The 26718-nt window shown below is 45.7% G+C and overlaps 3 non-coding genes and 8 pseudogenes across 3 annotated transcripts; all 11 read left to right on the top strand.

Annotated features, from left to right (window-relative positions):
- Nucleotides 1-2983: 2983 nt before the first annotated feature.
- On the top strand, nucleotides 2984-3158 carry LOC138780516 (U2 spliceosomal RNA; annotated as a pseudogene).
- Nucleotides 3159-4100: 942 nt separating this feature from the next.
- LOC138780515 (U2 spliceosomal RNA) lies at nucleotides 4101-4291 on the top strand. Its single transcript, XR_011361337.1, has one exon. It is a non-coding gene; the product is annotated as a U2 spliceosomal RNA (small nuclear RNA).
- Nucleotides 4292-5571: 1280 nt separating this feature from the next.
- Nucleotides 5572-5788, top strand: LOC138780517 (U2 spliceosomal RNA; annotated as a pseudogene).
- Nucleotides 5789-6745: 957 nt separating this feature from the next.
- LOC138780506 (U2 spliceosomal RNA) lies at nucleotides 6746-6938 on the top strand. Its single transcript, XR_011361336.1, has one exon. It is a non-coding gene; the product is annotated as a U2 spliceosomal RNA (small nuclear RNA).
- Nucleotides 6939-9150: 2212 nt separating this feature from the next.
- LOC138780504 (U2 spliceosomal RNA) lies at nucleotides 9151-9321 on the top strand (annotated as a pseudogene).
- A 2404-nt stretch (nucleotides 9322-11725) lies between these two features.
- On the top strand, nucleotides 11726-11931 carry LOC138780499 (U2 spliceosomal RNA; annotated as a pseudogene).
- Nucleotides 11932-12871: 940 nt separating this feature from the next.
- Nucleotides 12872-13059, top strand: LOC138780494 (U2 spliceosomal RNA). The gene has a single exon (XR_011361332.1). It is a non-coding gene; the product is annotated as a U2 spliceosomal RNA (small nuclear RNA).
- Nucleotides 13060-14005: 946 nt separating this feature from the next.
- Nucleotides 14006-14121, top strand: LOC138780514 (U2 spliceosomal RNA; annotated as a pseudogene).
- Nucleotides 14122-18863: 4742 nt separating this feature from the next.
- LOC138780503 (U2 spliceosomal RNA) lies at nucleotides 18864-19068 on the top strand (annotated as a pseudogene).
- Nucleotides 19069-20008: 940 nt separating this feature from the next.
- Nucleotides 20009-20146, top strand: LOC138780510 (U2 spliceosomal RNA; annotated as a pseudogene).
- A 5332-nt stretch (nucleotides 20147-25478) lies between these two features.
- Nucleotides 25479-25650, top strand: LOC138780507 (U2 spliceosomal RNA; annotated as a pseudogene).
- The last annotated feature ends 1068 nt before the right edge of the window (nucleotides 25651-26718 follow it).

Raw genomic sequence — 26718 nt, 5'->3', positions numbered from 1 at the left:
GTTTCCCATCTGGCCCAGGCTCTTGGAAGCTGAATTGTGCTCTAGCTGGCTCAGGAGGAGGTTCTGGAGGAGCTTAGAGAGGCCTACATCGTATGGCGCAACGATAAATGTATGTTTGAGCGTGTTAGTGATTGGTGGGAATTTGTTAAGGTTCAATTTCGCAGTTTCTTTCAGGCCAAGAGTCGTCAACAGGCGTGCGGAAGAAAGAGGGACTTCAGGAGGCTGCAGCGCGAGCTGCGGTCACTGCAAGACCTTCTCCGGTGCGGCTGGGACGTGAAGGAGGAGCTGGAGGAGACCAAAAAGAGCTTGCAAAGGCACTTTGAGGAGGAATCCAAGCGAATCGTCTTCCGTTCCAAGGTGGAGAACCTGGAGAAGGGTGAGAAATGTAACTCGTTCTTTTTCAGGAAACTCCACGCCGGCCACACGCCCCTGACTGAGCTGCGGGATGAGACCGGAAGCTTGCGGAAGGGCAAAGAGGACGTGATGGGGGTTGTCACCAGCTTCTACCGCAGCCTCTACGCCCCGAAGACCACCGACTCCGAAGTGGCCGACGAGTTCCTGTCAGGTATCACTAACGTTGTTGATCCCGCAGGTGCAGTCGGCCATGGACGCCCCCTTGACGGTGGGGGAGCTGCTCTCTGCGGCTAAATCCTTTAGGCCTGGCAGGACCCCGGGCAGTGATGGTCTCCCAGCGGAGCTCTATGTAGCGCTGGGGGATCTCATTTGCCCGGACCTGTTGGAGCTGTACGAGGAGATGGTGGTGGAGGGCAGAATGCCTCCGTCGTTGAGGGAGGGTACGATCACGATCCTGTATAAGCGGAAGGGGGAGAGATGTGACTTGAAAAATTGGCGTCCCATCTCTCTCTTGAACGTGGACTACAAGATCCTCGCCAAGGTGCTGGCCAACCGGCTGAAGAAGGTCATCGGTCAGGTCGTCCATCTGGACCAGACCTGTGGCATTCCCGGCCGCAGGATCGCAGACAGCCTCGCCCTAGTGAGGGACACGGTCCATTACATCCAAAGCCGCCGTGCACACGCGGCCCTGGTCAGCCTTGATCAGGAGAAGGCTTTCGACCGGGTCTCTCACGAGTTCATGGGCAGGGCACTGCGTAGGTTAGGACTTGGTGATATGTTTTGTCCGTTTTGTTAACGTTATGTATTTTGATATTTTCAGCAGGGTACTGGTGAACGGCTGGAAGACTGACCCCTTTCCGGTTCTTTCTGGGGTCAGACAAGGCTGCCCTCTCTCACCTCTCCTTTTTGTTTGTGTTATAGAATCCTTCGCGGAGGCTATACGGCAGAACGGAGAGATCAGAGGGATCACCGTACCCGGACCCGATCGACACGAGGTCAAGTGCTCGCTGTACATGGACGACGTGACCGTCTTCTGCGCTGACCAGCGTTCGGTGACCGCACTCGTCCAGACCTGCGAGAAGTTCGGAAAGGCTTCAGGGGCAAAGGTCAACTGCGGGAAGTCGGAGGCTATGCTCTTCGGGGAGTGGCACCTGGCTTCCTCCGCCCCCTTCCCGTTTACCATCAAACCGGACTTCATCAAGATCCTTGGAGTCTGGTTCGGAAAGGAAGGCGCGGCCCTCAAGTCCTGGGAAGAGCGATTGGCTAAGGTCAATACGAAGATCGGGCTGTGGAGCCTCAGACACCTCACCATTGAGGGCAAAGCATTGGTCCTGAGGAACGAAGTTCTGCCTGTGCTTCAGTACACCGCACAGGCCTGGCCCCCCCCATGTCACCGTCTGCAGGGGCCATCACCAGGACCGTGTTTTCGTTTCATCTGGGGCTCCAAAATGGACAGAGTGAAGCGCTCCGTGATGTACAAGGAACCCCGCAAGGGCGGAAAAGGTGTTCCGGATATCCCTACCTTGCTGCGGGCAGCCTTCGTATGTGACTGTGTGCGGAGGACTCTGCAACAGAACAATGGCTCTGCGGGCAGGTCCATGTCTCGCCTGTTCCTCCTCCCCCTCTGGAGGGGTCTGAGCTGGGACAAGTGGGACAGCTCCATCCCTTACAACTGGCACACTCCCTGGTTCTACGGGGGCGTCGTCAAGTTTGTGAGGGAACACCAACTGGAGGGACTCAAGCCCGACTTGTGGAAGCCAAAAACTGTCCACAAGCTCATCAGAGCACAGGACCCTATGGAGCTCGTTCCAGGGCTCACTGCGGCCACCGCAGAGACTGTATGGACTAATGTGGCTTCGGCGAACGTTGACCAACGGGCACAAGGACTTGTCTTGGATGGCCATTCAGGGGGGACTGCCCTTGAGGTCATTCATGCATGCCCGCAACCTGTGCAAAACGCGGTACTGCCCCCGGTGCCCCTTCGTGGAGGAAACATCTTTGCACCTCTTTTGGCAGTGTCCGTTTGCTCAGGGCCTGTTGGACGCCCTGGAACTTGAACTCAGTGACTGCTGTGCCCAGGAACAGGCTAACGCACTGCGCGGTGCTGTACGGCCTGTTCCCTGGGAATTTCGGCGATGAGGCAACCCGGGAGGCCTGGCGCCTTATGAACTGTTTTAAGGACGCTATATGGCTTGCCAGGAACCGCCTCATTCTGAAGAAGGAGAGGATGTCCTTTCTGGACTGCCGCAGGCTGGTCCACAGCCTGCTCAGAGACTATTCCATCATGGACAGATCGGACCAGGAAGAAGAGGATTGATACCCCTCTCCTTCCCCCTCTCCCCTTGTGTTGTGTCGTCTTTCAATAAAGCTTCGGGCCTGTGATTTTCCCCTCCCTACCCCCCTCTTTCCCACCCCCCTTACCCCATCACTTGTCTGTATTGCTTTATTGTTTGTTGTTTTAGGATTGCTTAAGGTATGCGGGAATGTTAGTGTAGCGGGTGGTATGATGTATAGCGTAGGGAGCCTGTGCTGTATGTTGTACCATGGTGCTGAGTATGTAGTGTCTTATTTATTGAACTGTGCTGCGTCACAGTTTATGTATGCCTGACGACGACTGATTGTAATAAAGATATTTTCAATCAAAAAAAAAATCTGTTCTTATCAGTTTAATATCTGATACGTCCCCTATCTGGGGACCATATATTAAATGGATTTTTAGAACAGGGAGATGGAAAAAGAGCTTGCTCTGTCCTCTCCAGGCATTGACCTGGTATTGCAGTGCCTCCAGGTTCAGTGCACCCCCTAATGAGTTTGCAAAAAAACAGAGCAAAAGAATGAAGAAGGAAACAAGCCGGCTGCACCTGAAACTACTGTGTTGCAAGAAACATCCCTCGAGTGTGTTGTGCGCAGGTGGACCGACCCCGAAAAATTAGCCCGAGTGTGGCTACGAAAAGTTTGTTTGTCCAAGACTTGCTGGCCTCTGTTGCCATGGCAACCAACTGGCAGAGTTGTTTACAACTTGGCTGCCGGGCCAGTGCTGGTGATGTCATCGCGGGACGTGATGTCATCAAGGCTTTGCTGCTATACACAGCTGCCAGCACAACAAGCAGCTCAGTTGCAGCCGGTCAAGCGACCGAGCAGGTAGGTGGAAAGGTAGGTGCAGTTTATTAAACCGTTTCCTTTGGATTTGATTTCCTGGTGGCCGATGTATCCTGCTGATGCTGCCTGCCTACGGCTCCAGCTGGGAGAATTCACCCTCCATGTTCTTTGATAGATAGATTAGATACATTAGATAGAATAGATAGGATAGATTAGATAGATAGATAGATAGATAGATAGATAGATAGATAGATAGATAGGTAGGTAGGTAGGTAGGTACTAATAATAAGCTAGCCAGCTAGGCAGCCAGCCACAGAGACAGCCAGCCAGCTACAGAGACAGCCAGCCAAAGAGCTAGCTGCATGTCATGTATGCCAGACAGAGACGGAGACAGAGACAGAGACGTGTATGTCTGCCATCCATCAGGTGGAAGCAGACGCAGTGTGATTGGGGGGTGGAGCTATTCAGATTTGAGAGCAGAAAGGAAGACAGAGGCAGTGCTAGGCAATAGGAGATGCAGTGTGAAAGCACGTCCGGTCCGCCATCTGAGAGGGTGGAGCGCATAATAGGGTATGTATGTCTGGCTTCGCCTTAACAAGAAGGACGTGGTGTCCGAGAAGGGGAGTTTTCGGGAAACCGTTGTGGCCATCGCTTCTCGGCCTTTTGGCTAAGATCAAGTGTAGTATCTACAGGAGATCTGGTCAGAAGGTGCCTGGGGTACCCGACCTGTTGGCCTTGGAGGTTCACCTCCTTGCTGCTTTTGGCAGGCGGCTTAGTCCCCAGGCAACGGGAAGCGATCCTCACCTATCTGCTGTTTTGCAGGTGAGGTGTCCTTCTAGTTTCTGCACGGAGTCGTTACGCTTTGCTGGTCGTAAGAACATGGAGTTTTCGAACCAGGATGGGTCATCTACCGGAGAGGTGCCTTCTTATGCTCGAATAAAGAATGGAGTTCGGTTTATCCTGAGAGACCCTGGGAAAAAGATGATGGGACTGGCCTTTGTCGTGGAAGAACTTCTGTTCAAGCTTCTTGAAATTCGGAAAGACCAGATATTGGCGATATTGGAGTTTCCCAAGAGAGGTTGTTACGACCTTGTGATGAGCTCCGAGGAGGACCACAGCTTATTAATGGGTAAGCTGGAATGTGGGAAAGGGAATGTATTGTTGAATGGAATTGACGTAATGTCTCATTTCCCGAGGAGAGAACGTATATTGACTGTCCGGATGTACAGCCCGTATATCCTCCGAGGAGGAGATAACTGTATTTTTGTCAAGATTTTGCGAAGATATCATCTCGAAGGGAAAAAGTTCTGAACCAGTATGGCCTATGGACGATGAAATGGAGATTCGCCGTCAAGTTCAAAGAACTAGAAGACGGGAGTTTGTGTGTCCCACCAGGACGTTTTTAAAATAGGCCGTGTCAATGGTGATTGTTTTATGCTGGCATGGAGGATTTTTGCCGCAACTGCAAGAAATATGGACATATAAAGGACAATTGTACAGCACTGTGGTGTGGGAAGTGTCAAAAAGAAGGACATTTGCCAAACATGTGTGATCAACAGAAAACATGTCATTTGTGTGGAAGTGTTGACCATTTATATGCTTATTGCCCTAAAAAGAAAAAGAGAAGTAGGGAAAAAGAAAAGGAAGAGGACAGAGGAAGGTAATATTGTTTCTCAACAGGAGGAGGGAGCTGCTCTTTCTATTAAGAGAGCCACTAGAGAGAGAGATAAGACGGAGCCGGTTACAAAGGGAAAGCAAACAGAAGACGAAAGAAAAGATTATGCGACAGTACCGGTAGAGGTTTGGGAGGAGATAGATAGATTAGAGATAGGAGGTTTGCATTTTAATAAAATGTATGCGAAAGTGGCGCAAAACCTAGAAAAGATAGAGCAAGGTTTTTTTGAAACTTACAAGATACCTATAAAACTTGTTAAAAGATTGGAAGAAGGTTCAAAATCTGTTATTATGTTACAAGTGTTGTCTTATTTTGCGTATAAAGGAGGGATGAAGATTTGATTTAAAGGTGGTGGAGTTTATTTCTAAAGAGGTTTTCTTTTGTAACGTTTGAGTTGATAAAAAGTGTATTATTGAATTTTGTTTTGTTTGATAAGCATGTGTATTTTTTTTCTGTTTTAAATAAAATCGTTGATATCCCTTGTGGATAGCCAACTTAAAAAAAAAATCTGTTCTTATCAGTTTAATATCTGATACGTCCCCTATCTGGGGACCATATATTAAATGGATTTTTAGAACAGGGAGATGGAAAAAGAGCTTGCTCTGTCCTCTCCAGGCATTGACCTGGTATTGCAGTGCCTCCAGGTTCAGTGCACCCCCTAATGAGTTTGCAAAAAACAGAGCAAAAGAATGAAGAAGGAAACAAGCCGGCTGCACCTGAAACTACTGTGTTGCAAGAAACATCCCTCGAGTGTGTTGTGCGCAGGTGGACCGACCCCGAAAAATTAGCCCGAGTGTGGCTACGAAAAGTTTGTTTGTCCAAGACTTGCTGGCCTCTGTTGCCATGGCAACCAACTGGCAGAGTTTGTTTACAACTTGGCTGCCGGGCCAGTGCTGGTGATGTCATCGCGGGGACGTGATGTCATCAAGGCTTTGCTGCTATACACAGCTGCCAGCACAACAAGCAGCTCAGTTGCAGCCGGTCAAGCGACCGAGCAGGTAGGTGGAAGGTAGGTGCAGTTTTATTAAACCGTTTCCTTTGGATTTGATTTCCTGGTGGCCGATGTATCCTGCTGATGCTGCCTGCCTACGGCTCCAGCTGGGAGAATTCACCCTCCATGTTCTTTGATAGATAGATTAGATACATTAGATAGAATAGATAGGATAGATTAGATAGATAGATAGATAGATAGATAGATAGATAGATAGATAGATAGATAGATAGGTAGGTAGGTAGGTAGGTAGGTACTAATAATAAGCTAGCCAGCTAGGCAGCCAGCCACAGAGACAGCCAGCCAGCTACAGAGACAGCCAGCCAAAGAGCTAGCTGCATGTCATGTATGCCAGACAGAGACGGAGACAGAGACAGAGACGTGTATGTCTGCCATCCATCAGGTGGAAGCAGACGCAGTGTGATTGGGGGGTGGAGCTATTCAGATTTGAGAGCAGAAAGGAAGACAGAGGCAGTGCTAGGCAATAGGAGATGCAGTGTGAAAGCACGTCCGGTCCGCCATCTGAGAGGGTGGAGCGCATAATAGGGTATGTATGTCTGGCTTCGCCTTAACAAGAAGGGACGTGGTGTCCCGAGAAGGGGAGTTTTCGGGAAACCGTTGTGGCCATCGCTTCTCGGCCTTTGGCTAAGATCAAGTGTAGTATCTGTTCTTATCAGTTTAATATCTGATACGGTCCCCCTATCTGGGGACCATATATTAAATGGATTTTTAGAACAGGGAGATGGAAAAAGAGCTTGCCTCTGTCCTCTCCAGGCATTGACCTGGTATTGCAGTGCCTCCAGGTTCAGTGCACCCCCTAATGAGTTTGCAAAAAACAGAGCAAAAGAATGAAGAAGGAAACAAGCCGGCTGCACCTGAAAACTACTGTGTTGCAAGAAACATCCCTCGAGTGTGTTGTGCGCAGGTGGACCGACCCCGAAAAATTAGCCCGAGTGTGGCTACGAAAAGTTTGTTTGTCCAAGACTTGCTGGCCTCTGTTGCCATGGCAACCAACTGGCAGAGTTGTTTACAACTTGGCTGCCGGGCCAGTGCTGGTGATGTCATCGCGGGACGTGATGTCATCAAGGCTTGCTGCTATACACAGCTGCCAGCACAACAAGCAGCTCAGTTGCAGCCGGTCAAGCGACCGAGCAGGTAGGTGGAAAGGTAGGTGCAGTTTATTAAACCGTTTCCTTTGGATTTGATTTCCTGGTGGCCGATGTATCCTGCTGATGCTGCCTGCCTACGGCTCCAGCTGGGAGAATTCACCCTCCATGTTCTTTGATAGATAGATTAGATACATTAGATAGAATAGATAGGATAGATTAGATAGATAGATAGATAGATAGATAGATAGTAGATAGATAGATAGATAGATAGGTTAGGTAGGTAGGTACTAATAATAAGCTAGCCAGCTAGGCAGCCAGCCACAGAGACAGCCAGCCAGCTACAGAGACAGCCAGCCAAAGAGCTAGCTGCATGTCATGTATGCCAGACAGAGACGGAGACAGAGACAAGAGACGTGTATGTCTGCCATCCATCAGGTGGAAGCAGACGCAGTGTGATTGGGGGGTGGAGCTATTCAGATTTGAGAGCAGAAAGGAAGACAGAGGCAGTGCTAGGCAATAGGAGATGCAGTGTGAAAGCACGTCGGTCCGCCATCTGAGAGGGTGGAGCGCATAATAGGGTATGTATGTCCTGGCTTCGCCTTAACAAGAAGGACGTGGTGTCCGAGAAGGGGAGTTTTCGGGAAACCGTTGTGGGCCATCGCTTCTCGGCCTTTTGGCTAATGATCAAGTGTAGTATCTGTTCAGGACCGTGTTTTGTTTCATCTGGGGGCTCCAAAATGGACAGAGTGAAGCGCTCCGTGATGTACAAGGAACCCCGCAAGGGCGGAAAAGGTGTTCCGGATATCCCTACCTTGCTGCGGGCAAGCCTTCGTATGTGACTGTGTGCGGAGGACTCTGCAACAGAAAAATGGCTCTGCGGGCAGGTCCATGTCTCGCCTGTTTCCTCCTCCCCCTCTGGAGGGGTCTGAGCTGGGACAAGTGGGACAGCTCCATCCCTTACAACTGGCACACTCCCTGGTTTCTACGGGGGCGTCGTCAAGTTTGTGAGGGAACACCAACTGGAGGGACTCAAGCCCGACTTGTGGAAGCCAAAACTGTCCACAAGCTCATCAGAGCACAGGGACCCTATGGAGCTCGTTCCAGGGCTCACTGCGGCCACCGCAGAGGACTGTATGGACTAATGTGGCTTCCGGCGAAGTTGACCAACGGCACAAGGACTTGTCTTGGATGGCCATTCAGGGGTGGACTGCCCTTGAGGTCATTCATGCATGCCCGCAACCTGTGCAAAACGCTGGTACTGCCCCCGGTGCCCCTTCGTGGAGGAAACATCTTTGCACTCTTTTGGCAGTGTCCGTTGCTCAGGGCATGTTGGACGCCCTGGAACTTGAAACTCAGTGACTGCGTGCCCAAGGAACAGGCTAACGCACTGCGCGGTGCTGTACGGCCTGTTCCCTGGGAATTTCGGCGATTGAGGCAACCCGGGAGGCCTGGCGCCTTATGAACTGTTTTAAGGACGCTATATGGCTTGCCAGGAACCGCCTCATTCTGAAGAAGGAGAGGATGTCCTTTCTGGACTGCCGCAGGCTGGTCCACAGCCTGCTCAGAGACTATTCCATCATGGACAGATCGGACCAGGAAGAAGAGGATTGATACCCCTCTCCTTCCCCCTCTCCCCTTGTGTTGTGTCGTCTTTCAATAAAGCTTCGGGCCTGTGATTTTCCCCTCCCTACCCCCCTCTTTCCCACCCCCCTTACCCATCACCTTGTCTGTATTGCTTTATTGTTTGTTGTTTTAGGATTGCTAAGGTATGCGGGAATGTTAGTGTAGCGGGTGGTATGATGTATAGCGTAGGGAGCCTGTGCTGTATGTTGTACCATGGTGCTGAGTATGTAGTGTCTTATTTATTGAACTGTGCTGCGTCACAGTTTATGTATGCCTGACGACGACTGATTGTAATAAAGATATTTTCAATCAAAAAATCTGTTCTTATCAGTTTAATATCTGATACGTCACCTATCTGGGGACCATATATTAAATGGATTTTTAGAACAGGGAGATGGAAAAAGAGCTTGCTCTGTCCTCTCCAGGCATTTGACCTGGTATTGCGTGCCTCCAGGTTCAGTGCACCCACTAATGAGTTTGCAAAAAACAGAGCAGAAAGAATGAAGAAGGAAACAAGCCGGCTGCACCTGAAACTACTGTGTTGCAAGAAACATCCCTCGAGTGTGTGTTGTGCGCAGGTGGGACCGAACCCCGAAAAATTAGCCCGAGTGTTGGCTACGAAAAGTTTGTTTGTCCAAGACTTGCTGGCCTCGTTTGCCATGGCAACCAACTGGCAGAGTTGTTTACAACTTGGCTGCCGGGCCAGTGCTGGTGATGTCATCGCGGGACCGTGATGTCATCAAGGCTTTGCTGGCTATACACAGCTGCCAGCACAACAAGCAGCTCAGTTTGCAGCCGGTTCAAGCGACCGAGCAGGTAGGTGGAAAGGTAGGTGCAGTTTATTAAAACCGTTTCCTTTGGATTTGATTTCCTGGTGGCCGATGTATCCTGCTGATGCTGCCTGCCTACGGCTCCAGCTGGGAGAATTCACCCTCCATGTTCTTTGATAGATAGATTAGATACATTAGATAGAATAGATAGGATAGATTAGATAGATAGATAGATAGATAGATAGATAGATAGATAGGTAGGTAGGTAGGTAGGTACTAATAATAAGCTAGCCAGCTAGGCAGCCAGCCACAGAGACAGCCAGCCAGCTACAGAGACAGCCAGCCAAAGAGCTAGCTGCATGTCATGTATGCCAGACAGAGACGGAGGACAGAGACAGAGACGTGTATGTCTGCCATCCATCAGGTGGAAGCAGACGCAGTGTGATTGGGGGGGTGGAAGCTATTCAGATTTGAGAGCAGAAAGGAAGACAGAGGCAGTGCTAGGCAATAGGAGATGCAGTGTGAAAGCACGTCCGGTCCGCCATCTGAGAGGGTGGAGCGCATAATAGGGTATGTATGTCTGGCTTCGCCTTAACAAGAAGGACGTGGGTGTCCGAGAAGGGGAGTTTTCGGGAAACCGTTGTGGCCATCGCTTCTCGGCCCTTTTGGCTAAGATCAGTGATCCCACCTACTTGCCTGGCAAGGGAGGTGCTCCTGTTCCTGTATGGTGTGTTGGCGATACCTGGAAAATGGAAGCGATAAATGCGGATGGAACTACGGCAGAGGAAGTCCCGGGATATGCAAAGATCAGAAATGGATGTCGTTTATACTGAGAGACCCTGGAAAGAAAGAGCGGGGACTTGTTTTCCTGGTGGAGGAGATTTTTCTTCAAGCTTTTCGGTTTGCAGAGGAGTCAGATCCTGGCCCTGCTGGAATTTCCAAAGCGTGGAGTGTACGACCTGGTACTAACTTCAGAAGAGGATTACAGTTATCTGATGGGTAAGACTGAATGTTGTAAGGGAAATGCTATACTGAATGGTATGATATAATATCTCATTTTCCGAGGCGACAAAGACTGATAACTGTGCGGATATACAGCCCTTATGTGGATGAGGAGGAAATTTCGTTGTTCCTGGCGCAGTACTGCGAGGAAGTTGTTTCCAAGGGGAAAATCTTGAACTTGTTCGGGATATGGACAATGAAGTGGAGGTTCGCTGTGAAGTTTAAAGAAATGGAAAATGGAAAGATTTGTGTGCCTCCAGGCCGTTTCAAAATTGGAACTGTCAATGGAGACTTGTTCTATTCGGGAATGGAAGAGTTTTGTCGTAAATGTAAAAAATATGGACATGTGAAAGAGCATTGTACGGTATTGTTTTGTGCAAAATGCCAAACGGAAGGACATTCAGCTGATTCCTGTGAGAAACAGAAGGTTTGCCACTTATGTGGGAATGATGGCCACCTGTATGCGGCAATGTCCACTTAGAAAGAAGCGGGGGAGGGAGAAGGAGGAGAAGGAGGAGAAGGAGGAGAAGGAGAAGGAGGAGGGTCAGGTAGTAGTTGGAGAAAGTGATAGTCTGCGGCGGGAGGAAAATATAGAGCCTGCAGTTAGAAGGGCTCCCAGAGAGGTAGAGGAGACTCCTAGAGAGGGGGAAAAAAAAAGAAAAAGATAGTTAGGTCACCTTCAGAGGAAGGAAGTAGGGATCAGGAGGTTGTGTCTCTGGAAGATTGGGAGCCTATAGCTTCGCTAGAAAGGAGGAGTTTTTACGGCAGAGTAGAGGAAAAAGCAAAAGACAGCATGATAAAAGATATAAAAGGGTTCTTTGAGTTCTATAATGTACCTGCTCATATAAGAAAGCGAGTAGAAGAGACACGTTCTATATCACCTAGTATGTTCCGTGTATTGACGTATCTTGCCTTCAAGGGTGGTTTGAGAGGGTAATATAATTTGTTGGGGTTTTTTCTGTTTTTTTTTTTCTGGTATAAAGTTATATGATAGTTTTGTTTCTTTGTGTAGAAGATAGAATTTTTCTTTGTTTGTTTTGTGTATTGTTTGCAAAGTTAATTTTTGTTGTTGTAAGCTTTTGTTTTTTAATAAAATTGGTTGTTATCCTTTTGGATAATCAACTTTAAAAAAAAAAAAAAAAAAAAAAAAAAAAAATCTGTTCTTATCAGTTTAATATCTGATACGTCCCCTATCGGGGACCATATATTAAATGGATTTTTAGAACAGGGAGATGGAAAAAGAGCTTGCTCTGTCCTCTCCAGGCATTGACCTGGTATTGCAGTGCCTCCAGGTTCAGTGCACCCCCTAATGAGTTTGCAAAAAACAGAGCAAAGAATGAAGAAGGAAACAAGCCGGCTGCACCTGAAACTACTGTGTTGCAAGAAACATCCCTCGAGTGTGTTGTGCGCAGGTGGACCGACCCCGAAAAATTAGCCCGAGTGTGGCTACGAAAAGTTTGTTTGTCCAAGACTTGCTGGCCTCTGTTGCCATGGCAACCAACTGGCAGAGTTGTTTACAACTTGGCTGCCGGGCCAGTGCTGGTGATGTCATCGCGGGACGTGATGTCATCAAGGCTTTGCTGCTATACACAGCTGCCAGCACAACAAGCAGCTCAGTTGCAGCCGGTCAAGCGACCGGAGCAGGTAGGTGGAAAGGTAGGTGCAGTTTATTAAACCGTTTCCTTTGGATTTGATTTCCTGGTGGCCGATGTATCCTGCTGATGCTGCCTGCCTACGGCTCCAGCTGGGAGAATTCACCCTCCATGTTCTTTGATAGATAGATTAGATACATTAGATAGAATAGATAGGATAGATTAGATAGATAGATAGATAGATAGATAGATAGATAGATAGATAGATAGGTAGGTAGGTAGGTAGGTACTAATAATAAGCTAGCCAGCTAGGCAGCCAGCCACAGAGACAGCCAGCCAGCTACAGAGACAGCCAGCCAAAGAGCTAGCTGCATGTCATGTATGCCAGACAGAGACGGAGACAGAGACAGAGACGTGTATGTCTGCCATCCATCAGGTGGAAGCAGACGCAGTGTGATTGGGGGGTGGAGCTATTCAGATTTGAGAGCAGAAAGGAAGACAGAGGCAGTGCTAGGCAATAGGAGATGCAGTGTGAAAGCACGTCCGGTCCGCCATCTGAGAGGGTGGAGCGCATAATAGGGTATGTATGTCTGGCTTCGCCTAACAAGAAGACGTGGTGTCCCGAGAAGGGGAGTTTTCGGGAAACCGTTGTGGCCATCGCTTCTCGGCCTTTTGGCTAAGATCAAGTGTAGTATCTGTTCTTATCAGTTAATATCTGATACGTCCCCTATCTGGGGACCATATATTAAATGGATTTTTAGAACAGGGAGATGGAAAAAGAGCTTGCTCTGTCCTCTCCAGCATTGACCTGGTATTGCAGTGCCTCCAGGTCAGTGCACCCCCTAATGAGTTTTGCAAAAACAGAGCAAAAGAATGAAGAAGGAAACAAGCCGGCTGCACCTGAAACTACTGTGTTGCAAGAAACATCCTCGAGTGTGTTGTGCGCAGGTGGACCGACCCCGAAAAATTAGGCCCGAGTGTGGCTACGAAAAGTTTGTTGTCCAAGACTTGCTGGCCTCTGTTGCCATGGCAACCAACTGGCAGAGTTGTTTACAACTTGGCTGCCGGGCCAGTGCTGGTGATGTCATCGCGGGACGTGATGTCATCAAGGCTTTGCTGCTATACACAGCTGCCAGCACAACAAGCAGCTCAGTTGCAGCCGGTCAAGCGACCGAGCAGGTAGGTGGAAAGGTAGGTGCAGTTTATTAAACCGTTTCCTTTGGATTTGATTTCCTGGTGGCCGATGTATCCTGCTGATGCTGCCTGCCTACGGCTCCAGCTGGGAGAATTCACCCTCCATGTTCTTTGATAGATAGATTAGATACATTAGATAGAATAGATAGGATAGATTAGATAGATAGATAGATAGATAGATAGATAGATAGATAGATAGATAGATAGGGTAGGTAGGTAGGTAGGTACTAATAATAAGCTAGCCAGCTAGGCAGCCAGCCACAGAGACAGCCAGCCAGCTACAGAGACAGCAGCCAAAGAGCTAGCTGCATGTCATGTATGCCAGACAGAGACGGAGACAGAGACAGAGACGTGTATGTCTGCCATCCATCAGGTGGAAGCAGACGCAGTGTGATTGGGGGGTGGAGCTATTCAGATTTGAGAGCAGAAAGGAAGACAGAGGCAGTGCTAGGCAATAGGAGATGCAGTGTGGAAAGCACGTCCGGTCCGCCATCTGAGAGGGTGGAGCGCATAATAGGGTATGTATGTCTGGCTTCGCCTTAACAAGAAGGACGTGGTGTCCCGAGAAGGGGAGTTTTCGGGAAACCGTTGTGGCCATCGCTTCTCGGCCTTTTGGCTAAGATCAAGTGTAGTATCTGTGGGGTCTGGAGACCTGGGAAGGCGATCAGAGATGGAGAGAAGGATCAAATACATTCTGCCTGGGGAAACCCGTGTCAGGAATGGAATTCGTATAGATGTACATGCTGACTATCTGGAGAAGTTTACGCTGGAGCATTTTGTGAAGAACATACTGTTTGACCTGCTAAAAGTGGACAAAGAGGACATTCTCTGTTTGCAGGAGCCTGGAAAAGGACGCTTTACACTTGTGCTATCATCTGCTGCAGCTTGCCAGAACTTCTATGAAACCCTGAAACAATGGTTGGGAGTCCCCTGAGGCTGGAAGGTTTGTGCTTCACCTTGCTATATACATCTGGGGAAGTACCGGTGGTTGTTTTTATGTATAATCCCTATGTTGACAAGAACGATATTGAACTGTTTTCTGTGGAGATATTGTTCAGAGGTCAAATATGGAAACAAAATCCTGAACACTTTTGGCCTCTGGACAGGGAAACATAAGTTCTATGTCAAGTTCAAAAACTGACCCAAATGGGATTGAGGGACAATACCACCCACCTTCAGCCTTCATGATTGGAAGGGACAGAGGCTGGCTGTTTTATAATGGGATGCCACTGTATTGCAGGAAATGCAGAACCTTTGGCCACACTCAAGATAGGTGTGCAAGTGATGCTGTGTTTTGCAGAAATTGTGGACAGTCTGGCCATAGCTCAATGGACTGTAATTCTGCAGTGGTGTGTAATCTGTGCACAAAGAGGGTCATACATTTAGAGACTGTCCAGAAAGGAAAAAATCCTTTGCAGAGGTGGTGGCTGCAGCCAAAAAAAGTGGTGACTGTGGCAGTTCCATCTGTGGCCTCTGCAGGGGTTTCAAAGCCTCAGGTGACTGTGACTAAAGCTGGCAATACAGCACTTCTGGTTGAGTCTGCAAAACCTGCTCTTAAAACACCCTCTGTTGCAGAGAAAAAAACTGGGAGAGGGAAAGGAGGTTTTCTCCCAGTAAGCCTGCAATTAAGACTGCTACCTCACCTGCGCTGGTGGAGCCCAGTCCTGAAGTCTCTGTAGTGGAGGACTGGGGATTTAACTGGTTCAGGTCCAGCACAAATACTTGCTCCTATTGTCTGTGATAAGGGCTGGGAAGAGTCAATGGAGCTAGAGGAGCAGAGAAAAAGAAAAAAACCTGAGTTGGTTGTATCTCAGGAAGACTCTGAGTTTTGTGTTAAAAGGGCAATGAAAAGATCTAGTGCCTCTGAGAGTGACACACCAGGGGCATCTTGCTCACTCCATCCATCTGATCCCGCTAATATACAGGGGTTTACATCTGAGGATTCAGATGGCGTGATTCCACCGTTGTCGCCATCTTCAGAGGAAGGATAAAATAAAAATGTTATTATGAGCAACATCAGAGTAGCCTCCCTGAATGTAAGGGGGTTAAAGAGCCCGGCAAGAAAGGGCTGCTTTATTTGATTTTTTGTCACAATTAAGTTTTGATATTTTTTTACTTCAGGAATGTGGCAATACAACATGACTGGGAGTATCATGATTTAAAAGCAGACTGGGAGATGTGGCCCATCCTTGTGGTCTGGGGACAATTATAATAAAAACTCTGGTGTTGGGATATTATTTAAAGGCCAAAATTGCAACATATTATCCTTCAGTGAAATTGAGCCTGGGAGGGCTCTGATGGCAAAGGTACAATATTGTGGAGTGGAATTAAGGATTTGTAACATCTATGCCTTCCCCAATGAAGGAGGAGAGGTCAACTTTATTGGAAAACAGTTCAGACCTACTTACCTGGTCCCTCAACCTGTGATACTGGGAGGGGACTTTAATTGTGTGCTGCCAGAGGAAAAAAAGAGTGTCTGGTTCTGTAAGGAAAGATAAAACTGAAATGCAGCTAAAAAACCTAATAACTGATAATAGACTGCAAAGATACCTGGAAATATCATAATCCATCTGATCCAGGTTACACCTGGGAGAGTAATGGTGTATAAATCCAGGATTGATTTTATTTTAGTGCCTGAACATGTAACAACCTGCAATACATCACTCACTGATAACATTTTCTCTGACCATAAGCCTGCTTTCTGTTACAGTGTGTTTACCTGAGCTAATTAAAGGGAAAGGGTTTGGAAATTAAACACACAGCTGCTGGAGGAGGAAAAAATAAAACAAGAGTTTATTTGCTGCTATAAAAACTTAAAAAAACAAACAACAGCACTTTACTTCTATACTTGAGTGGTGGGAATATGCTAAAGGAAAAATAAAAGACTTCTTTATATCTGCAGGAATAAAAAAAGCAAGGGAAAAACAAAAAATGGTTTTAAGACTCTGAATACCAAACTGCAACCTGTTACTTGTTAAAAAATATTGGTGTGGATATGGACCAATGCAATTGTAAAAGTGAAAGAGGAAATAAAAAAGGCAGTGGAACAAAAAGGTAAAGAAATTATTTATAATGCAAAAGTGGAGCATATGGAGAAAGATGAAAAATGTTCTCGGTTTTTTCTAAAAAATTAATGGAGAAAAAAGAGTTAATTAAAGAATTCAATGGGGAAACAACACAACAAGGTCTTTTGAATAAGCACACAATTTTTACCAAGAACTCTTTAGTGAAAAACAAATTGATTATGACTTTTTATCGGATGTTTTAGACTCTGTTCACACCAGTCTCAGTTTACATGATCAGAATTTCCTAACAAAAAATCTGCAGCTTGAGGAAATTTTATGTGCAATAAAAAGCTTTGCTAAAGGAAAAACACCTGGTTCTGATGGTTTACAAATAGAATTTTACATAACCTTTTGGGAGATTTTAAAAGAGGATTTATATGCTGTTTTTAAAGAAGCTTTTATGTGTGATTTATTGCCTGGGTCCTGGAGAAGTGGTGTGGTGTCCTTAATTTTTAAGAAAGGTGACAAAACAAAATTAGAAAAATTGGAGACCAATCACACTGTTAAATGTGGACTACAAAATATTTGCAAAGATTTTAGTCAATCGTACCAAGCATGTGATTGAAAAGGTGATTCATCCAGATCAGGTATGTGCTGTGCTGGCCGTGGGGTGTGGGAGCATCTCAATGTTATCAGAGATGCCATATGGTACCAACAGGACCGAAACCAAAAGCTTGCACTGTTATCACTTGATTTTCAAAAAGCATATGATAGAGTCTCTCATGAGTATTTGTGGACTGTTTTAAAAAAGATGGGTTTTCCTGAAATTTTTATCAAGCACATTGCACTTTTATACAAAGACTGTAATAGCAAAGTTTTAGTGAATGGTTTTTTATCTAAAAATGTACAGCTAAAGTGTGGTGTGAAACAAGGCTGTCCACTATCACCCCTACTATTTATATGTGCAATAGAGCCCCTACTGGCCATGCTGCGGAAAGATAAAGTGGTCAGAGGGGTGCCGCTGCAGGAGGGAATGGACTACATGTTAAAGCCTTGGCCTACATGGATGATATTACTATACTATGTGACTCTGATATTACTCTTAAGAGGGCACTGAGAAATACAGAATTTTTTTGTTGTGCATCCGCCTTTACATTAAATCTGCAAAAATGTGAGTGTCTAAGATTTGGAGAATGGAGTAATGTTGATAATCCAAACATAACTATGAATGTGGACCAAATTAAAATACTTGGAGTCATTTTTTCACAGGAAAATAATGGAGAGGAGAGCCTGGACTATTGTAAGGAAAAAAATCAAGAAAAAATTGATTTTTGGAAGCTCAGAAAGTTGACCATAGAAGGTAAATTGGTGATTATAAGATCATTGCTTCTGCCCATAATGCTGTACTTGAATATGGTATTCCCACCATCTGATTTATCTGTAAAAAATCTGCAAAAACAAATATTTTCCAATTTATCTGGAGTTCAAAAATGGAGAAATTAAAAAGAGAAACGATGTACAAACAGCACAAACATGGAGGTAAAAATATTCCAAATATTAAAGCAGTTTTTATACTTGAAATTTTTCTGTCTGTGTTTTAAAATAATTTTTTACTGGGAAACATTGGTCATTTTATTTAAGATATGCTGCGGGAGACATTTTTAGGAAAAGAAAAGTGGCTATCTTTGTCTCAAACATCTCCTGTTTTAATCACGCCTCCAAAACAATACGTAATTTTAGAGAAGATCATCCGTTTATTATAAATTACAGGACATGGACTCGGACATTTTTAAAAATCCCAAAGAGGCTGGGTTTGGAATTAACAGGGTCTGAACAGACCTCAATGATCATGAACTTGCAAAAAATAAATGTGACAGGATTTGGAGAATGGGCCAATGCACCTTATTTACAAAACAGTTTTAAAGATCTGGCGTGGTCTGTGGCGCATGAGTGTGTACCTACCAGAGCTTTTCAGCACAGACGGGATTGTGCAATACCTCCAGATGGTCCAAGGGGGGGCTGTGGAGGGGAAGAGACTGTTTTTACATGTATTTTGGAACTGTTTTTACGCTCAGACTGTTTGGAAAAAATGTTGCTAGTCTTTTAATGTTTATTACAGGTCTTAAGGTTTTTAATCATGAAACTGTGTGTATGGGAATTTTACAAGTCAAAACAGAGATACTGATAGAGTTATATGGACATTTTGTGTGTGCAATAAAAGAAGCCTTTGGGAAATCAAGAAACATCTTACTCTTCAAAAGAGACTTTATATCCGAAGAAAGACTGTTTTAAGCTTGCACTGAGTGATTTATTCCCATATTATTTACTTGATAAAAAGAATCTGGGAATCAAGAGAGCAAAAGCACTGTGGAATTTTGAGTTGTGGAACTCGCTTGTGTAATATTGTATTTTGTTTGGTGATTGGTTTTTCTTGCTTGTATTGACTTGTACTGTTTTTTGTTGACATGATCATTTAATAAAAAAGTAAAAAAAAAAAAAATCTGTTCTTATCAGTTTAATATCTGATACGTCCCCTATCTGGGGACCATATATTAAATGGATTTTTAGAACAGGGAGATGGAAAAAAGAGCTTGCTCTCGTCTCTCTCAGGCATTGACCTGGTATTGCAGTGCCTCAGGTTCAGTGCACCCCCTAATGAGTTTGCAAAAAACAGAGCAAAAGAATGAAGAAGGAAACAAGCCGGCTGCACCTGAAACTACTGTGTTGCAAGAAACATCCCTCGAGTGTGTTGTGCGCAGGTGGACCGACCCCGAAAAATTAGCCGAGTGTGGCTACGAAAAGTTTGTTTGTCCAAGACTTGCTGGCCTCTGTTGCCATGGCAACCAACTGGCAGAGTTGTTTACAACTTGGCTGCAGGGCCAGTGCTGGTGATGTCATCGCGGGACGTGATGTCATCAAGGCTTTGCTGCTATACACAGCTGCCAGCACAACAAGCAGCTCAGTTGCAGCCGGTCAAGCGACCGAGCAGGTAGGTGGAAAGGTAGGTGCAGTTTATTAAACCGTTTCCTTTGGATTTGATTTCCTGGTGGCCGATGTATCCTGCTGATGCTGCCTGCCTACGGCTCCAGCTGGGAGAATTCACCCTCCATGTTCTTTGATAGATAGATTAGATACATTAGATAGAATAGATAGGATAGATTAGATAGATAGATAGATAGATAGATAGATAGATAGATAGATAGATAGATAGGTAGGTAGGTAGGTACTAATAATAAGCTAGCCAGCTAGGCAGCCAGCCACAGAGACAGCCAGCCAGCTACAGAGACAGCCAGCCAAAGAGCTAGCTGCATGTCATGTATGCCAGACAGAGACGGAGACAGAGACAGAGACGTGTATGTCTGCCATCCATCAGGTGGAAGCAGACGCAGTGTGATTGGGGGGTGGAGCTATTCAGATTTGAGAGCAGAAAGGAAGACAGAGGCAGTGCTAGGCAATAGGAGATGCAGTGTGAAAGCACGTCCGGTCCGCCATCTGAGAGGGTGGAGCGCATAATAGGGTATGTATGTCTGGCTTCGCCTTAACAAGAAGGACGTGGTGTCCGAGAAGGGGAGTTTTCGGGAAAGCGTTGTGGCCATCGCTTCTCGGCCTTTTGGCTAAGATCAAGTGTAGTACCTGTTGCTGCACTTGTGTCAAAGTCGGAAGGTACTCGGGTACCCCTCTCCTCGGCCTTGTGGGATCGCCTACTTCGGTGGGCTAAACCCGCATGTAGCTATTGGGGAGAGGGCTTAGTCCCAGGGTAACGAGCTGCGATCCCCAGCCCCTGAGACCACCCGGTCTTAGTGGGCACCTTGGTGCGTTGGTGCGTTGACTGGTGCGTTACCTTCTGGCGTAGGAACTTCCTGGGGTACCCTGACCCTTGGCCTTGGGCGAGGGTTCCACTCTTGTGGTGGAATTCGGACCCTTGCTGCTATTAGGGGGAAGGCTTAGTCCCCAGGGAGGGAATACGTCCGCCTTTCTATTTGGGACCCAGTCTCAATAGATTGGCTTGGCGGAAAACATCATGCAGGAGGAGGGCGCGGCAGATATGGATCCCGATCCAGTCGGGAGTTCATACTCTATCCCGGCGTACGCCAGGATAAAGAACACTGTGCGAATTTTTTATGAGGCAGGTGGAAAAGATACACGAGGACTAAGGCATATCATCCAAGACGTCCTTTTTGACATTGGAGGAGTCCGCAAGACTGAAATCATGGCGATCCAGGATTATCCCAAACGTGGTATTTATGAGGTTACATTTTGGAGAAAGGCGTCCTCCAGGATTGCCTGACCCGTTTGAGGAGATCCTGTGGTGATGCCAGAATGGAAGGAGTAGGTTTTGCGGAGCACGTTTTCGAAGAACACAAATTCATTGTGATTAAGATGTACTCACCACATGTTCCTATGAAGTTATCGGTCCTTTCCTGGCAGGCTTTTTTAGTCACGTGAAACTGGTGGGAAAGATTATGAATGAATTTGATGTTTGGACCTCCAAATGGAAATTCCTTGTCAAGTGTGTAGCTGACCCCAATTCCCAGGGGGAGTGAGGCTTCCACCTGCCCGTTTTAAAATTGGGAATACGAATGGCGACCTCTTTTTTAGTGGTATGCCAGCTTACTGCAGGAGATGCAAAAGCTATGGTCACACAAAAGAAACTTGTACGGCCCAATGTGATTACTGTGGGAGTGAGAATCACTCAAAAGAAGAGTGTGAGGCAGGGAAAAGATGTAGAACCTGCCAGAGAGTGGGACACTTATATGCTTTTTGTCCCCACAGAAAAAATCCTTGGACCAAGGGCCAAAAAGAACAAGCTGAGGCGCCCCACAACCAGCTGAAACACAAAAAGAAGAAGAAAAAGAGAGGAGAGGAGGAAGATTCTGAGGAAGAAGACGGAATGGACCAGACGGGCCCCCAAGGAGAGGAACCAGAAGGCAAAAACGAGATGGATACCTCGAGGCACCCCGAGCGGCGGCTGGGAAACAAACACGCAAAGGTAAAAAGAGAGCCAGTAGGGCGACGAAAGTACCCCCCCAGGAAACTGGGGAAGTTGGGAAATCGGAAGACCCCGATCTGGCTCTCGGGAGACTGGTGTACAGGAAAAACCGGAGGCTCCTAAAGGGAAAAGGCTGAGGGGCGACGGGAACTCAGCATTTGAAACCGGGGTAGCAGGAGAGGGGCCGAGGGAAGTACCCACGCAAGTGGGGAAACCTCTTGACGCCCCTCAAGAAGCCTACCACTCCTCTCGCCAGAGGAGAGGTTCAAAGGTTGCTACCCCGGTGGTATCCGAAACCCCGGTAAGTAGACAGCCGCCACCCCGAGAAGACTCATCAGCGGAGTCGGTGGGGGCGGCTCAGCCGGAGGGGGAGCCTCCGGATAAGTCACCGCCAGGTGAAGCGCCGCAATCAGATGAAGATCTCAATGGCAAATAATATATGAGGGAGTCCGTGCGGCGCACACCGGTCTCCCCAAGTATGATTGCCGCCCGCTCGGGGAAATATTGAGTGATGGAAGTTCCTCTCCAGCATCCTCTATGTGCACAGTTGAATCTGAGGAAGGGGGTCTGTCTGGTCCCGCAAGTCCTTTTTAATCGACAATATTTTTTCTTATTTTACAATGTCGGAAATAAAAGGAATCTCCTCAATGTGAGGGGCGCCAAGACAAAAATAGAAGAGCTGCCCTTTTTAATTTTTATCCTATTTTACGGCATCAGTATTTTTCCTGCAGGAGTGTGGCATACCACATGGCCCATGCTATGAGAAATATGAGAAAGACTGGAAGCATGGGCCATCCGTTTGGTCTGGGACAAACGACTCAAAATCAGCAGGGGTCGCCATTCTTTTTAAGGGAAATGTTTTAATTGAATCTTTTAATGAGATTTTACCAGGTCGGATTTTATGGTCAAGGCTTTTATTAATGGTTTTAAGTGGCAATTTTAAACTTTTATGGGTCACCTGATAAAACGAACGAGCAAATATGTTGGAGATTTTACCCCTTTTTATTAACACGACTGATCCTTTTATTCTTGCAGGGGATTTTAATTGTGTTTTTAAGAGGAGAACACCGGCTTTCCAACTCCAAAAGTAGAAATTATGACAAAACATCCTCCATTTTAAAGAACGTTATTCCGATTTTAAGCTTAAAGACGTCTATAAAGAGAGCAATAGCAATGCTGCGACAGAAGCCGGTATGACCTGGAGCAATGCATCATGCAGCTCCAGGATTGATTTTATCTTTGCTCAGAATCAGTGACCCCTTTGAATTGTGAACTTTTAACCATATTTTTTCAGACCATAAATTATTATCTTTTTTAGTTAAAGCCGACGGTGTCAGAAAAAGCCGGAAAAAAGACCTGGAGAATGAACATTTCCCTTTTAGAAGATCCGCAAGTTTTAACTGATTTTACCAATTTTTACAACAAATGTAGGCGTATGAGAAACCCCAAGGCTCCCATTAGCGGTTGGTGGGAGAAAATGAAAAAGAAAATTAAAGATTTTTTATTAAATTAAGTATTAAAAAGCACAGGAAAAGAGGGATTTTTACAATATTTTAAACATACGCCTACAGACCCTGCACAAGTTTAAAAAACATGGGATAGAAGTACAAGAAGAAATTTTAACAGTCAAAAAGAAATATCTCGGGCATTGGAGCAGAAAGGAAAAGAAATTATTTTTCGCTCAAAAATTAAGCACATAGAAGAGGACGAAACTTGCTCGAGATATTTCTTTAAAAAAGTAACCCAGAAAAAGACGCAGATTGAAAATATGGAAGGAGAAAACGATGTGCAGGGGATTTTAAATGTTGTTTATAATTTTATGCGGATCTTTTTAACACTAAAAGTGTTGATTTTAATTTCATGGAAGACTCATTGAAAGAGATCGCAAATGTTTTAGATCCTGTTTCACAGCTTTTTCTCTTACAGGAGCTGGCGGAACAGGAAGTTTTAGACACCGTTAAGAGTTTTAAATCTGGAAAGGTACCGGGCCCTGATGGTATACCATGAGTTTTATAGCACCTTTTATGACATTTTAAAAGATGATTTGTTCTGTCTTTTTAAAGAAGTTTTTAAGTCCAAAATATTGCCAGCATCATGGAGGAAAGGAGAGGTCTCCCTCCTTTTTAAAAAAGGAGATAAAACTGAAATAAAAAATTGGAGACCTATTACATTATTAAATTGTGACTACAAGATTATGGCAAAAATTTGCGCAAATAGACTTAAAAGCATAATAGATAAGATAGTGTCTCCCAACCAGGTATGTGGGGTGCCTGGTCGCAGCATCTGGGAGAATCTTAACCTTATAAAAGATGCCATAGAGGATACAAAATCAAGAAGAGGGATTTTAGCGGTTTTATCTATTGATTTTGAAAAAGCTTTTGATCGTGTCTCACACTTTTATCTGTTTAAAGTTTTAACAGCAATGGGTATACCGGAAGGTTTTTTATTGTCTTTAAAAGCCTTTTACGAGAATTGCTCTAGCAAAATAATTATTAATGGTTTTAAGACAAAAGACGTCCTTTTAAGTTCTGGAGTTAAACAGGGGTGTCCCTTGTCCCCACTACTTTTTATTTGTGCATTAGAGCCTCTTCTGTGTGCAATTCGAAGGACAAGCAGATCCGTGGGGTGCCCTCCCTGGTGGAGGAGGCACCGAGGCAAGGGTAGTGGGGGTACATGGATGATGTGACGGTGCTTTGCAGGGACCACCCTTGCACTCAGAAAACTTTTAAACAGATCAAATTTTATTGCTGTGCCTCTGGTTTAAAGTTAATTTTAACAAAAGTAGTATTTTAAATATTGGAGGCATGGTTTTAAAGGACATCCCGGTACTGTGACTGAATCAGTCAACATTTTGGGAGTCTCTTTCAATGAGTCAAACGATGGGAAGCACAGTTGGGATATGGTGGCGCAAAAAATTAACCAGAAAATATGTATGTGGAACATGAGAGTTTTAACCATGGAAGGGAAGTTTAATAATAAAGATGGTTTTACTGCCCATTTTATTGTATTTAAGCTAGTTTTCCCGCCCAGAGCTATATATTAAAAAATCACCAAAGCTTGTTTTAACTTCTTTTGGAGCTCTAAAATGGAGAAACTTAAAAGAGAGAGCGTTTTTAAGCCAAAGAGAAAGGGGGCAAAGGACTTCCCTGATTTAGCATGTTCCTTTTAATCAAGTATTTTTGCTTTGTTTTAAATAACCTTTTAAACCCACGATTGGTCCTATTTTATTCGCTACAAAACACTGGGTATTTTATGGTAAACAACGGATGGTTTAAAATAGTTTATCCAACCTTATGCTTTTAACTTACCCGGTAGCTATGAGATTTTAGAAAAAATAGTGACGCAGTTTGGTTTAAGGGAAGGAACTAAATGATTTAAAAATAGCAAGAAAATACTTTTAGATATAAAGAACAGTGGTTTATTTGTCAGTCCAGAATTTTAATGAAGAAAAATGCAGAAAATATGGAGAATGACTAATATTTCGTATCTTTTAACCCACAGAAAGATCTGGCCTGGAGCGCGTTCATCAATGTCTTCCATGCCGGGCATTCCAGTATCGCCGAGGACTTGTGATAATCTGCCGCCTGCCCAAGGGAGCCTGGCCCGCCAGGAGGACGAAACTATCATGCATTTTTTATGGACTTGTCCATTTGCAAAAGAACTTTGGAAAAAATATTCCCCTTGGTGCAGAAGCTGCGGGTCTCAGGTTTTTACGTTATGGGACTATTTATACGGCGAGCTGGAGTGTCCTACAAAAGACCAACAGATTTTGGCATGGAAGACTATAACTGTGCAAAAATTAGCGCTCTGGAAGGCCAGAAACATTCTTGTTTTTAAGCACGATGTTTTAACTGTGGATGGACGGTTTTAGGTTTATGTTTAGCGAAATGTTTTTATACTATTTATTGTGATAAAAAAAGAAATGTAAATACTTCCAACAAATGGTGTATAGAGGACTGGAACAAAATGTAATGCCATCAATCCCACTGTAATGATTTTATGATATGAAGAAACTTTGGATTGTTTTTAATTGTATGAAATAATTTTAATAAAAATGTTGATATCCCAAAAGGGATAGCCAACTCAAAAAAAAAAAAATCTGTTCTTATCAGTTTAATATCTGATACGTCCCCTATCGGGACCATATATAAATGGATTTTTAGAACAGGGAGATGGAAAAAGAGCTGCTCTGTCCTCTCCAGGCATTGACCTGGTATTGCAGTGCCTCCAGGTTCAGGCACCCCTAATGAGTTTGCACAAAAACCAGAGCAAAAGAATGAAGAAGGAAACAAGCCGGCTGCACCTGAAACTACTGTTTGCAAGAAACATCCCTCGAGTGTGTTGTGCGCAGGTGGACCGACCCCGAAAAATTAGCCGAGTGTGGCTACGAAAGTTTGTTGTCAAGACTTGCTGGCCTCTGTTGCCATGGCAAAACCAACTGGCAGAGTTGTTTACAACTTGGCTGCCGGGCCAGTGCTGGTGATGTCATGCGGGACGTGAGTCATCAAGGCTTTGCTGCTATACACAGCTGCCAGCACAACAAGCAGCTCAGTTGCAGCCGGTCAAGCGGACCGAGCAGGTAGGTGGAAAGGTAGGTGCAGTTTATTAAACCGTTTCCTTTGGATTTGTTTCTGGTGGCCGATGTATTGCTGATGCTGCTGCCTACGGCTCCAGCGGGAGAATTCACCCTCATGTCTTATAGATAGATTAGATACATTAGATAGACTAGATAGGATAGATTTAGATAGATAGATAGATAGATAGAATAGATAGATAGAAGATAGATAGGTAGGTAGGTAGGTAGGTAGGTACTAATAATAAGCTAGCCAGCTAGGCAGCCAGCCACAGGAGACAGCCAACAGCTACAGCGACAGCCAGCCAAGAGCTAGCTGCATGTCAGTTATGCCAGACAGAGCGGAGGGACAGAGACAGAGACGTGTATGTCTGCATTTTTTTTTTTCACATCAGGTGGAAGCAGACGCAGGTATTGGGGGGGTGGAGCTTATTCAGATTTAGAGCAGAAAGGAGACAGAGGCCAGTGCTAGGCAATTAGGAGCTGCAGTGGGAAAGCACGTCCCGGTCCGCCATCTGAGAGGGTGGAGCGCATAATAGGTTGTATGTTCTGGCTTCGCCTTAAAAGAAGGACGTTGTGTCCGAGAAGGGGAGTTTTAGGGAAACCGTTTGTGGCCATCGGTTCTCGGCATTGTGGCTAAGATCAAGTGTAGTACTCTCAGGAGATCTTGTCAGAAGGGCCTGGGGTACCGACCTGTGGCCTTTGGGAGGTTCACCTCCTTGCTGCTTTTGGCAGGCGGCT

This window comes from Dendropsophus ebraccatus, unplaced genomic scaffold (assembly GCF_027789765.1).
Source record: "Dendropsophus ebraccatus isolate aDenEbr1 unplaced genomic scaffold, aDenEbr1.pat pat_scaffold_831_ctg1, whole genome shotgun sequence".
In the NCBI taxonomy this organism is placed as follows: Eukaryota; Metazoa; Chordata; class Amphibia; order Anura; family Hylidae; genus Dendropsophus; species Dendropsophus ebraccatus.
This window is presented reverse-complemented; position numbering and strand designations above follow the sequence as displayed.